Here is an 11370-nt window from a genome sequence, read left to right as displayed (position 1 = left end):
GTCACCTCTTTCTCTCCATCCCATAGCTGTGCTGTGGAGAAGACGTGGAAGACAGAACTGAGAAGTGCAGTGGACGCACAGAGGTGGTGCAGCCGCGGTGCCCAGCACGCCGCCCAGCCCGGATTCAGCCGATGGTGCATCAGTCCATCCAAGTCCATCCAGGTGATGTGCTGTGGGTACAAAAGCTATTTATTTTCTGAAGCTCCTGTTAGAAGCTGGAGCAGGGCTTCTGCACAGGGCCCTCCCAGGGGTTAGCAGGTGCCTCCATTCCCTTTCCCTTCTCATTTGCGTGCTCTCAAACAACATCAGGTCTCCCCTGTGCAAAACCTGCTGCGTGCAAACACAGGTCTCTGCCCTCCCAGCGAGGACATGAGACTGCAGAAACCACTGCAGGAAGCCCAGTGGCTGGACGAGCCGCGATGGGCCACATTGCCTTGGGCTGTGCCAGAGTTTCCCGATGTTACCGCTCTGTTCTGATGAAACATTATACAGAAAGATACAGGCAAAGCATTATGCTCACAGCCTTTGCCAACAAGTTATGTTTTAATGTAATTTAACTGTAATCTCAGAGTGTTTTTGTTAGCTATAATTAGTAAAATATGTCTGTTTTCTGTGTTCCTTAAAGACGTCTGAACTCCTGCCAGTTCCCTATAGTTTTCCTGACATGCAGTGTAACAAGCAGACCACCAAAATGTATTTACCAATAACTGTTTATTTACATTCCATGAAATCTAATAACATTTGCTGCCTTCATTCGGGATAAATGCTGGCCAAAGTGTAAAGCATAAAAAAATAAACATTGACTTAATTTCTAACTCAGTCCACAGAATATTTTATTTTTGCTCAATTTGCCCCGCCTGTTAGCATTTTGGCATTTTGCTGTTTGGAAGTTGAAAAAAAAAGTTGAAAAAGTTCTGTAATGTATCTTCCTGTTCAGTCCAAAACCTTGCAGGGATTTCCTGGACATTTTATTTTTCATTTCTAAAGTCTGCACGACATTGGTATTTCATTTCTTTGTTTTCAGCTCTCACAAGCATTGGAAACCATATTGCAGAGAAAATGTCCAGGGCACTGAGCAGTGATGGTGGTTGGTGTTGCACTGGTGCCAGTGTAAAGCACTTCTCACTATCCAAGACTCATTGGCTTTGCTGGTGTAAAAATAATCAGAATTAGGTCTGTATCTTGTTACTAACCAAGCCTGCTCTTGTTCAAGAAAGTGTAAGTGAGGGCAGGATTGTCATCTCAGATCTTCAGCAGGTTCCTCTCCTCCCGTTTCTGGTTTTGTTTATACCAGCACATGCTTTCTCCGAGCCCAGCACATTCAGATGGCGTGGGGAGGAGAGGTCACACACACCAGCTGTGGGAGGGATCCACAGCTGGCAAAATCTGATGCAACCTTGTTCATGTCAGCGATGCACGGCCCTCACCCAGCCAAGGAGGGGCTGGTGTTTCTGCGTGGCTCTGTCATGCCGATGTGCTCACCCGGGAGAGTGTGAGTGCTCATGATGAGCAAGTGCTCGTCTCTGAGAGCACCATGGGACCATCACGACATGGGTTTTAGAGGGAACCGGAGTTCACGAGTCGCCTGAGCTGATCTGAGCGATGTGCAGCAGACAGAGAAGCTGAATGCAACCATGTCCCCTCCCAGGGCAGGGAAAGCCGGCAAAGCCTGGACGGCTGCAGCTGCAGCGTGCTTGAAGACCTCATCCATTTGGCGGTGGTTCCTGCTCCTCCACTTCTCTGACAGCGCCCACAGCCTGCTATCTCTGGGCTGCAGCCTCTTGCTCGCCTCGAGCTGTGCAGGTGTGTGGAGCACAGAGATGGGATGGCCCTAACATGTCTGCAGCCATCACTGGGTTTTGGTCCTGCCCAAATGACCATCCTTTGCAAATTCACCAGCATTCTCCCTGGCATGTGGTCTGGGGTGCCCGTCACACCATCAGATCTGAAGTCCCAGCACCAGGGTGCTCGGAGGGTCATGCCCTGGCATCTGGGCTCACCATGCAGACTGCAGGAGGGGACAACAGGTTGCAAATCCCCTGCCCCACATTGTGCTCAAGCCACAGCTGAGCAGAAGCCAGATCCTCTGCTGGGAGAAGAAGAAGAGATGAACTCAGGAAATCAGGTCTGAGAAATCTCAGCAGTGATTTGGACAGGCAGTGCTGTGCCTCTTCATGGGGAGATAGTCCCTCTTCCAGGAGCGCATATACTGTCACTGCTGTGTGTGCCCCTAGAGGAGCCCGCGGCCCCACGTGGTGCCATGGTACTGCTGCAGCTTCGGAGAACTCGTTTTTAAAGCTGCTTCTCAAGAAGCAACCTCCACATCCCTTTGTATCTTATTTAATTGGTATTTTGTTACGGCAGAGCCCACTTGCGTTTTTCTAGATGCTTTCAGTTAAGGAGCTCCGTGCACTACAAGCTAACAAGTTAAGCCTCAGAGCTACAGAGTTGTCAGGGAAATGCTGAGCAGCCCCGTCCTGTGATGGAGACTGCAGGAGACCTTCTCAGCTCCAAGCTTCCAAACCGCCTTGGGCCCTCTCGTTTCTGTACTCACTTAAATTGAGGGTAAAACTTTCCCTGACTTCAAATGGGAGCAAAATTTGAAGGATCTGGAAGGACTTCTTGGAAAAATCCCAGGCTCAAAGATAATACAAGTGAAATTCAAAAGCCGGCCCAAGCAAAGGCAGATGTTGTTGTGGGCTGAGGAGCCCGTCCTGTTAGCATCTCCCTCTGAACACGGCAGTGGTGACACGTTGCTTTTTTCTCCTTACACATTCTACATCTACCCAGGCTTCTGACAGAGCTCAAGCATAGATCCTTTGGGATAACAAAAATGAGAAAAAAAATGTTAATTATTGGTTGTCCATTTTTGTCTTCTCTTTGCATTTCTGGGTTCCTGTCATTTTCTTCATTCAGTTTTCCTGTATGTAAGACTTGTGTTGTAGCTGGTTAGATGGCTGTGGAGTGGAGGAAGGGAAGGGTTCACGACGCACTAACACAACCGGAAGGTTTCTGTCCTGCCGGCTGCACTCAGTAGGCACCGTACGCTGCAGCATTTCTTCATTGTTCTGGTAGGATGCTTGGAAATTGAGCTGTAAATAACCCAGCAAATTGTTTACTGCTAACAGCATGTTTCCAAAAGCTTTCAAAAAGGAGCATGGAAGACACGACATGATCTGGGGGAGACGCAAACGAGCCCCACATTGGGAGGCTTGGCTCTGGCCGTGGTGGGAACCCCTTGGTGCACAGGCATCGCGCCCATCCCACGCCCATTACCCAGTCCCGGATCAGAGGTGGCTCAGCACCAGCCCACTTGCTCAGCCATCACCGAAGCCCATGCCGGGCCTGGCCACTCCTGGCACCGGTTTCTTCCATGTGACCCAGCCACCAGCCAATCACCAGGGCTGGTTTTGAATGTTAAACGCTGCTGTAAAGCAGCCCAGACAAGCTAGAGGCCAAGAATGTTTTCCGGAGATAATTATAAATACTGGAAAGCGAGGAAAAAAAAAAAAAAAGAGAGAGAGAAAATGAGAAAATTGGGATGTGCTGACAGAAAGCAAAACCAGAACAAAGCGTTTTCACCCCCTGTTTACAAACAAGGAGTCTCGCAGTGGTTACTGGGCTTAGCAAAGACACAGCTTTGGAATGGGAGAGGAAATCACCTTAGGACTTTTGGACTGCATTAAAATTTTTGGAGACAAAGGCTGAAAATAACAAACAAGCCCAGCAAATGACAAAATTCCTCCGCAAAAGGAACATTTCCTCCAACATGGGGAGCTACGGATGGGACTGAGCGCAGTCCCTAAGCTGCTAGTCATCAGATGCTTTGTTACAAATTGTGGTTCTTCCTAATTGAGGCTGGACATTTTTCAATTTGCTCTCCATAAAAGCAGCAGAAACCAGTGGTGACAATCAGGGCCCGCTGACGGTGGTGGGAGTGTCACCATAAATGCCAAACAGGCTCGAGCTTGCACACACAGTTTGACTTCTGGCATTTTAGGGCCACGGAGTGTGGTGGGAGGCTGGGTGCTGAGTACATTTGTTTCTCAGTTTGGGGTTGGGGCTTGTTGAAGAAGTTTGCTCTCCTCGTGAGACACCTGCTAGTACGGGCTGCTGCTGCTCAGCTTTCTCTAGCCATTTACTTGTAAATACTACCCACATTTCCAGGCATTTCCTGAGTCTGGTGTATGGAGGTATTTCGGTGCATAGAAAAACGTTAAGCCAACTGTCTTTTTTTTGCAACATGGCAAAAGCAAAGTAGCCCACAAACATTGAGCTGTCCTAATGTATCGAGGTTCATTGGCATTGGGATAGGCTCTTGGCCTCATTCCACTCGGGACCGAGATTCTCAGAGGAGGCATGTGGAGGGGCCTGGAGGTCGCGGGGCCGGGGCTGCTGCTGCCCCCAGCCAAGCCCCAGAGAGGTATCCTTGGGAAGCATTCGGCAGAGGAGGTGGAAAAAGTAGGTCAGGCTCTGCTCACAAACGCACCACTTACATGCCGCCAATTCTAATGAAATTAGGGAATGAATCAGTGTTAGAACCTGGGCAAAGGAGATCAAAACTTGGTTGAACTCTCATAGGGAGAGAGAGTCCAGCTGTAGCTGCTGCCTAGTTGGTGTCTGAAAAAAGCTGTAGAAATGAAGTAAAATAGACCTATGTGTTCTTAGAGGGAAAAAACAGTGAAAGCAAGGGGAAAAAAACAACCACCTTCATGCAGCATTCAGGGCAGGCACAGCCCTGGAGCCTCTCCTTTATGGTACCCCCACCACTGTACATCTTGTGTACTTCTTTCTCCCTCTTTCCAACAGCCCAGCTATTTTACAGTGACTTATTTCACAATCAAAAGCTGCTTTGAAAAAAAAAAAAAAAAAAAAAAAGACCCAAAAAACTGCCTGACTCATCCAAGCAGGACCCAGTCAGTTTGGATACAGAGTGGGCTTAGGGAGTAGCTGTGGATGAGCATTTCTGGGATGTCGTTTCAGCCCTGACCAAAGTCACTTTTTTTTTTTTTTTTTTTAAGTACCCCGACAATTAGTGGTAAAAGGTCACTAGTAAAAATGAGTTTTGTGGTTTTGCAACTTTGCATTAAAAAAACCACCACGCTTCTGGCACCGCGTCTCCCGGTTGGCAGCCTTTCCGCAGAGCGAATTGAATAAGCATGCAGGCTGAAAAGCCCGTTCACATCGGTCCCTCTAGGTCAGGGTTGCGTTATGTTAGCAGGGTGTTGGGGAGTTTGTGTTGCACCTGCCTGAATACAGGTGGTGGGAGAATTAGAGCAAGCAGAGGTTTAATTTTCCCTTGGTCGCAGCCTCTCACCCTCCGTCATCCCTGGAATGTATCATTTGCAATTAAAATCTAATGAAATCAAATTGTGAGATCATTTCAAAGTTACTGACCCTAGCGTTTAACAGGTTGTGAATATTTTTACAAAGGCTGAGGTGGTAGAAATATTTTATTCCATATTCTTTATCCTTCAGAGACCTCAGAGTAATAAGCAATTAGGTTGAATCCAAGCTAACTGTGGATAGCACAAATTGGCTTTTATGGGGTGTCCAACACAGCTTTTTTCTGTGAGCTCCTTAGGAACTGGGACCCAGGCTTGAGGCATTATCAGAGGTGATGAAAGCAACTAAAAATTACAGTTCCACTTCCTGTTTTGCAATGAGAAACAATACCAAATACAGCCTGGAAAGGATCCACAACTATACTGGAAGTTCTTGAGATCTCGCATGTCCAGAACATCCCAACTGACATTATTGCAGGCAAGCACACGGGGGGCAGGTGCCTTGTTAGCACTGCTTGGCCCTGTCCGAAGCTTCCTTGAGCTGCGTGGAAGCAGGAACAAGTTGTTGTGTCAGGTGTTGAGCTTTCAGGCCTGGTTTCTCATGGATGTTGTCTTTCTTTTGGTGTCTTCCCACTTTCCTGTCTATCACACAACCCTGCTGCCTTCCTCTGTGGGTGAACCTCAAGGAGGTTCATCAAGGAGGTTTCTCGGTGGGATATTTTTACCAAAGAATGACCATGCCAATAACGAACCTTGTCCATCTTTGCACTGGTTCCGGTCTAGACATGAAATTATTTTTTCTAAAATGTTGTTACAGAAATGCAATCCATTTTCTCTTCTTCCCAATGGGCAGGATGACTTTGGCAATATTTTGGTGGAACTCTGGGCATGTTTGAAAGCAACAGCAACAGTGTTTTTTTCTTCGGTGAACTAGAATTTCATTTCTGCACTTTCAAAAGAAGACTGTGATGAGATCCATAGCAAGAGAATTAAGAAAAGTAGGGAAAATCTTAACCACTGCCAGGTCTGGATTTCCAAGGACACAGCTGGTCTTTCTCACCGTCTCACGTGGTGGCTTGAGGTGCCTGAATTGAGCTCCTCACAAAAGAAAGGTAAGTGTGGAGACTGCTGCAAAAGCCAGCCGTGCCCCTAATTTAGTGGTGTATTTAATTAATCATACATTTCATTTGATAGGACCTGTCTCGTGGCCTCTGTAGGGCCCCAGCATGCCTCAGTGAGTGATGTCACTGCAGGTGCAATTAGAAGCTTTGTTAGAGCTGCTCATTAACTACGTCCAGTTGTCTATCCACCTGCAGGCGTCCTCATCCACCTGCAGGCAGCTGAGCCCTGGCCCTGCCACCACTGCTGGGCTCTTGGGACGGGTGGGTGCCAGGGGAGCACGAGAGGTAGAGCTGCCCCAAACAGCATGGAGCACTGGGTGGCACCTACATAATGCAGCTAACAACCCTTCAGCGAGTAACAGGGGGCGAGGAAGCTTTCTTCTAGAAAACAATGGGGCACTGCAATTTGATTTGTTCATTTACAGCTATGCAAAGCATGAGGCGTTGGTTGCCCTTGAGCATCAGGTGACACAGCTGATCCCTTTTCCAGCAAACCTGACTTTGCTGAGTCCAATTTCCAGCATACCTCCACAGGAGCGCACAGCAGTCCTCGAACCCCACTAAGCTGAGTGTGATTGCACCAAATGGAGCCCCAAACGCTGCTTTCCAGGTGCACGGCTGCTGCACAGTGAGTGCACTGAACAGCTGGTGCAGCGGGGGCACCAGCTGCAGGCACAGCACTTCCCACATTACCCGGTGGTGAAGTCTTTAAGTGAACAAGAGCTCTTGGTCCCATTTCCTGGCTGGGTGAGCACTGCGATCGCGTCACCAAAGTGCACCAAAACCTTGAGGGCATGGCAGGTGCCTGGGCTTACCTGGCATGGCAGTGCCAGCCGGGCAGCGGGAGGTGGCAGGGACACGTCGCGGTTTGCCTCCAAACCCTGGGCTGAAATGCCTGAGAGAGCCCAAAGTCTGCGGTTTGTAGAATTTATTTACATGTTTATAAAACAGAATGGTACGAAGGGGATAAAGCGCTGTGTTCCTCCTGCAAGCTCAAACAAACACAGCAGAGGCCCGGCAGCAGCACACACTGCCCCCCGGCCGCAGCCACCCTGGGGCCCGGCTCCAGTCCTGGGCCTGGTGAACAGGTCAGGCTGGGAACAGCCTCGGGGCCCCGCGTGTTCCTCGATCCCAATTCATGCTCTTGGTGCTGTCTGCAGGTGACAGCAAGGGGAAGACGGGGTGGGCTGCAGGGGTCATGGCAATCCCTGAGGTCCCTGAGGGGGAGTGGAGTTTGGCTGGGAGACATAACTAGGGGGAAAGCTGATGAGGTGAAGCTCAGCGATCAGCACACAAAATGTGAAAAAAATGATTAGTTTTGTGTTCTGGATGCCGTTGCCCAGGAACAAACACCAGCCTCCCATCACACCATGAATATACTGGTGGCTTGGGAAGAGAGGGAGGTCACTGAAGGAGTGGAGCTTGCCCTTGTGGCCACAGTGGCCACGAGCTCGGAGGGTGGTGGTGGCCAGGGGCCGCCATGCCAAGGCCGGGCCCAGTGGCCACGCTGTGGGGTCAGGGCCGGTGGCCTGTGGACCAGGCCGTCCTTCGCTGCTCCCAGCCTCACTTGCTTTCAAGATGCACGCCGCTCTTCTTTCATCTCTTGGATTCAAATCCACCATAATAAATAAAATTCTTCCTGTCTGAAAGATACATTAATTTTGGTGGTCTCAAAAGTAATGAAAATAAATACTGGGCTTGGCATGCAGAGCCCCGACTGGAGCGAGGAGCAGAATGTGTGTACATGGAGTTGTTTTTACAAGAACATAAGCTGTGGAAAAAGCTTGGCTTTTAGCTCATGGTCTCTGTGTGTCTGAGGAGAAACAGGGAGATTTGAGAAGTTCAGTCAAACATGCGTCGACGTCGTCTAATAGGAGTTTTTGTGCAGAAGCAGCACCCGTCCCCACAGGCCTCGCCCCTCGGGGGTGGCAGCGCTGGCCTGTGATGTTCTGGGACTGTTACACCACATCGGGAGGGGGCGGCTGCGACAGAACCAGCGTTAGCTCAGTAAGGGGAACCTCATTTGCTGTCTCTGCCTTTGTGGTGGCTGAGGTTCTGGCACTGGGATGTTGTGGTGGCCTCAGGGAGTGGGAACCCAGACCCACAGGGACCCGTGGAGGAGCTGAGCTGCCCCTCGCTGATTGTCACTGTTAATTTTTTGTACAAAGGTCATTTGTACCGGGCAGCTAACAACGTTGTGCTAACCGGAGCTGGCCCCAGCAGCGTCTCCCTGCCCCAGCAGTGGGAAAATGGAGGCTGACACCAAATGCCGTGAGAATCACTCCTGGCTGGCCGGCATTCGCCTTCGTCCTGGTTCTCCAAGCACGTGGCTGTGCTGCACCATGTGCTGGGAGGAGGAGGAGGAGCAGCCAGGTCCCTGCTTGCCCGCTGCCACCACAGCAGTGGGGACACAGCTGGCCCTGGTGAGAGGCACCATGAGCACGGTGCTGCCGGTTCTTCCACTGGCCATAGGTTTGGTTGCCCCCATCACAAAAAAAAAATGGGCCTGTAACACAGACAGGCTTTGCTGCTGCTGGGCGTGAAAGCCATGTATTTCTGGAAGGGTGCTTGTTGTTTGAGAACAAGTGAATTGTTTGGTGTTACTCACATGTATATGCTATTGCAAATTCAGAATTCGGACAGAAGCCGTTGGAACACCTGTGGTACTAATGATTGTTTTTTCCTTTGTCCAAGAAAGATGGGTGCCTCGGGGTATGTGTGTCTTACCCTGAAAACTCAGTCAGATTTCTCCAGTGGACCAGGCAAGTCACAGGAGCGCATCGATGGGACTGCCTGGTAGTACAGTGAATGATGAAGTACAAATCTGAGTATTAATAACCTTTGTAGAAAATATCTCTCATCTAAATATCATAGAGTGAGAAAGACATTGCAGTCTTGAATTAATGAGTTGCATCACGAAGCCAGCTATAAGACAGGCGCAGATATGAATACAAAACAGCACGTGTCTTACAAAGAACCAAATATCCTACAAAATTCTACAGCATAAAGATGCTAATACAGAGCATAGCTTATTTAGAGATTAAATTAATAGTCTCAGGAATACATCCAGAACTTCTTTTCTCTGCAGGCAACCAGAATTATATCCCAGGGTAGATTCCTGATGAGTGGCACCTTACAAATAAAAATAATGTCTAGGATCGGTACTGGACTATATGAAGGTGAAGGTCCTGCTGGCAGCGAGCTCCACACAGCCAAGCTCTGCTCAAGACCTGCTGTGCTGCACTTGCCAAAGGTCAAAGAGCAGCCTGGCCAGAAATAGATGGGCTCTGTGCACGGGGTTCGTTCTTGGAGCCCACTCATTTCCCTCCTCTGGAAAAAAACAGTGGAGACCATGGTACACTGGAAACAACAGTGCTTCATTCAACCTTCCTGGCAATCCTTTCAGCTGTATTTCAATGACTTGTTATTTTGATAAACAGCATACATGCCAAGACCTTTCAAGGTGAAGAAGCGCACACTCAGCATTTCCCAGAAGCTGCAGCATCACATTTGGATGCACGGCTCATGTGATTTCATCTTCAGGAGCTGCTTAGTTTCATTATAATGTTGCCTTGTGCTGGATGTGTTTGGAAAAGTTGGCTACTGTCGTGGACCCAGCCCATGACAGGATTGAGAAGGGGTCAGTTTAGCTACGAAACATCCAGAAAAACCAGTAGCAGGGCTGGGAGCTCGCTGTGTCACCTCCTCTCAGCGCCGGCAGTGCGGCAGTGATGGCCCAGAGTTGATACAAGTGCTCAGCTGGGCAGAACCATTCCCTATGCCATGGCTGTGACACCTTGTCCCCTGGTGCCACACAGCTGTAACACCGTGTCCCCAGGTGCCACAGAGCCGTGACACCATGTCCCCTGGTGCCACACGGCCTCCAAGCCTGCATGCAACCAGGAGGGCCGGGTAGAGTTTTGGAGGTATCATTTTAACCAGGTTAATTCAAGATTTCAACAGAGAATTTCACCCCAGTGTTCTGGGTCAGATGCTCATGTTTTATTTTTAGCTTTGGGAAGGAGAAGTCTTAATCAGGCTATAAGTGACTGATGCAAAAAAAAAGCTGAAAAAAAAAAAAATAATAAAAGCTACAGCATTAACAAATACTGAACTAATGACCTTTGATATATGAAGCAAATGCTTCATCTGCTAGCCTCTACAAGGTTTCATTACCAGCCATGGGAATTTACAGGTGTTAAATTAGCTGCAAGATAGCTCCCATATTGTTGCCTGACCGTAACAGAACATACTGAAAAAGTTAATAAAGAACTGAACGCAGGGCTGCAGAGTTCAGACACAACTTACTCGCCAGTTCATTCTGAGGTCTTCATCCAGCTAAATTCCAGTACAAGCCATCATTTTGTGTGTGATTCTGTTTATTCCTTCTTAATCCTGAAGGACAGCACCCACTGGAGGAGTTCATACTGCCAAAGAGGTGGAAACCAAGAGAGAAGTGGCACAGAAGTGATCTCACACTGCTCTACTCACACGTAAGTTTGACATCCCACCTTGGATTCCTCTTTCACCATTTTTACTACAATCAGCAGATAGGAACAAACCTTTTATATAGCAAAACTGGAGACCCTTTTCTAAAACTGTTTTTGTTAAATAGCTGGAGAATTGTAAAAACTGAAAATTCACCCAGACTTTCCAGGTAGACTTCAGCAATCAAAAACCAACTAATTACCTACGTCCATAAATTTTACAATTATATTTTGAAATCACACACAAAATATTCCTTGTTACTGACAAATCATAATAAAGTCAGCACACACATCATTGCTGGAAGTCCTTCGGCTCAGTTCCTTCCCTACATGCTTTTACTGTTTCTGTTTCTGTTGAAGTCACTGCCAGTTGCAGGTGCATGGGATTCCTTTGCCTCGTGTCCTGTGTATTATGTAGGTTTTCTGGTAGGAACAGGATCTGGCCCACTGATAAGAATAGTTAAGGCTTCCTTTCTT

This window comes from Oxyura jamaicensis, chromosome 13 (assembly GCF_011077185.1).
Source record: "Oxyura jamaicensis isolate SHBP4307 breed ruddy duck chromosome 13, BPBGC_Ojam_1.0, whole genome shotgun sequence".
NCBI classification, from domain to species: Eukaryota; Metazoa; Chordata; class Aves; order Anseriformes; family Anatidae; genus Oxyura; species Oxyura jamaicensis.
Note: the sequence above shows the minus strand (reverse complement) of the source record.